The sequence below is a fragment of the Nestor notabilis genome, unplaced genomic scaffold, assembly GCF_000696875.1.
Source record: "Nestor notabilis isolate BGI_N333 unplaced genomic scaffold, ASM69687v1 scaffold8979, whole genome shotgun sequence".
Taxonomy (NCBI): domain Eukaryota; kingdom Metazoa; phylum Chordata; class Aves; order Psittaciformes; family Psittacidae; genus Nestor; species Nestor notabilis.
The window spans coordinates 20,386-22,808 of NW_009943226.1; positions in this window are offsets into that span (position 1 = coordinate 20,386).

Genomic DNA, 2,423 nt, shown 5'->3' on the forward strand with positions numbered 1-2,423 from the left:
AAAAAACCAAAAGACTAAAAAGAATCACCCCCTCCTGAGTAGAGACTTCTTCCACCTCATTTGTTTGTTCTATCCTTAGTATGTAAGGGACTATGCTCTGCTGGAAGGACCTTTCCCAAGACCAATCTGTAATTTAAAAGCACATACTTGAATTTTGAGCAGTGGTGAATTGACTTAGAAATTGGAAAGAAAACACTCTTTGTGGAATCTGAGTCACAGCAATCAGACATAAAGCAATAAAGAGCAAAGCATCTCTCAGCATTTAATTAATGACTAAAATCAGTTTATGACAGCAATAGGATATTTCTTAGAAAGCTTCATAGCAGCAGATAAGTGGAATAAAGAGTACCCTTTGCTAAGTAGAAAATAGTTAGTGAAAAATTCTACCTGGAGGATCTCTCAAGCCCAAGTGGAGAGAGATCATGTATCAGTAATCATCATACACGCATGGACACAGATAAATTGCAGGCAGCATTGCTAATACTCGCAAGACTAGTGGTAAGGAAATCACAATAATGGCATGGAGGGAGTGTCTATCAGTCCCAGTTTTTGCATGTTTTAGTTTGTACTAGGCTCTAATATCTCTGCAGAGAAAAGTAGCAAATGCCTATGAAAAGAATATTTTTCTACCAAAAAAAAAAAAATGTTTCATGAGTTTATGTTACTCTTATGATTTTTCTTATTACTTGAACTCGGTCATGGGTTAGCAAGGCAAGGGACGGCAGCAAAAGCATTGCTGTCCATTTCCTATGCAATAGAATGGCTGTGTTCAGCCTGTACACAAGTAGAACTAATTTGAACTGATCTTTTCCGTATCTCCGCCCATATCATCCCCTTCTGCCCTCAAATATCAAGCAGCAAAATGCTTCCCCATGCCAGCCTGCTGCTGAAGTTGCTGCCCTGCCATTTCTCTCCTACAATAGGAAGGGGACGGTTGGGGTACCACTGGACTTAGCAGAGGTCTGCAGCTGACCAGCCTTGTGCCACATCTGCACAGGCTCCCAGGGTCTGCAGTTAGGAAAGGAGGGAGCTGACCTTGCACCCAACAGTGCTTGTCACCTTAATGGGTGTTAACTCATCCACCTTTCTGCCTGGCTTATCGACATACTTCATCCCGTAATGAACCCGACATCTTCACCATGAATACTCAATATGTGCAAGTCCCTTGGTTGACATTATCCTAAATGCAGTAATATGTCTTCTGGGAAAGCAATCAAAACCTGTTCCTTTTGTAGCAGAGGAAATAAAAGGTAGCCTGTGAACAGTGCTACTGCTGATTTTTGAGGCTGTCTGAAAAAAAAACCATGTCCTTCTAAGAACAGCAAGAAGATCTGAGTGAAAAGTATTTGGGATGAACTGCTGGCAGTATTTTCTGGTGAAGTAGTAGGTTTTCAGATGTTTGACAGTATTTGTGTATGACTGACACTCCAGAGTTCACTTGTAAAAATGTACCATTCCCTGTGTCTTACTTGGCAAATGGCTACATAATATATTGTGGAGTTAATTTTTCAAACAAATATTCATACTTTTCAGAGTTCGGTAAAAGTTTTCTTCTACTTATCATCACTCTACTCTTCCAAAGACAATTTATCTCTTAAATAAGCAGCTTAGAAGAAGTTGGGAAATAAAGTTATGAAACCAGTGTAAAGGGGATATTTAGGAAGCTGCCAAATTCCGGTCTTTTTACTTAGGGTATTTTGCTACACCCATATACTCTTAAATGTTCAAGTGCAAAATTTGCTGCTGTACAGGAGGCACGATCAGCCCAAGGCACAGTAACATGCCTGCAGAGCCACAGGCAGAGCTGGAAACTTCTTTGGGATCAGATGAGGACTTGTTCCTAGGGGAGATGCTGGACAGGCCCCCAGATTAGGATTAAATGAGGTCATGTTCTGCCCAGAGGATGTACCTCTCCAAACTGTGACAGAATGGGGATGTATTTTGGTGTCTGAACTGACATTAGGACCATATGTGTCCCAAAGGGGCAAACCTACAACAGCTAGCTTTCATTCTTGTGTGAAAATCTGCGCTCGGATAAGAGTACACACTTTATGACCAGTGTAAATCAGCAGATTTTCTCCAACTGGTGCTATTTCAGCTTGCTGTTGCTGAGCAACAGAGACATTTTGGCAGTACCATAAAGAAACCTTATGCACAGAACAGAATAACAAAAAAAAAAGATGAAGGCTGTGCCTCAGCCATTAGATTTTTCACTCTTTCAGAATTAATTCCTTACTTTACACTATCCAGAGAATTCATTCTTCCCTTCACCCCGTGCAAAATAACAGTTATTTGGTAATTTGACATGTACATCAGTCAGAATATGCTTTTTCCCCATTATTGTTCATACAACAGTCTTTGCTAACAGAACTGATTTATCTCATTACTGAAATCGCTCTCTTTCTTTACATCCAATAAATGCT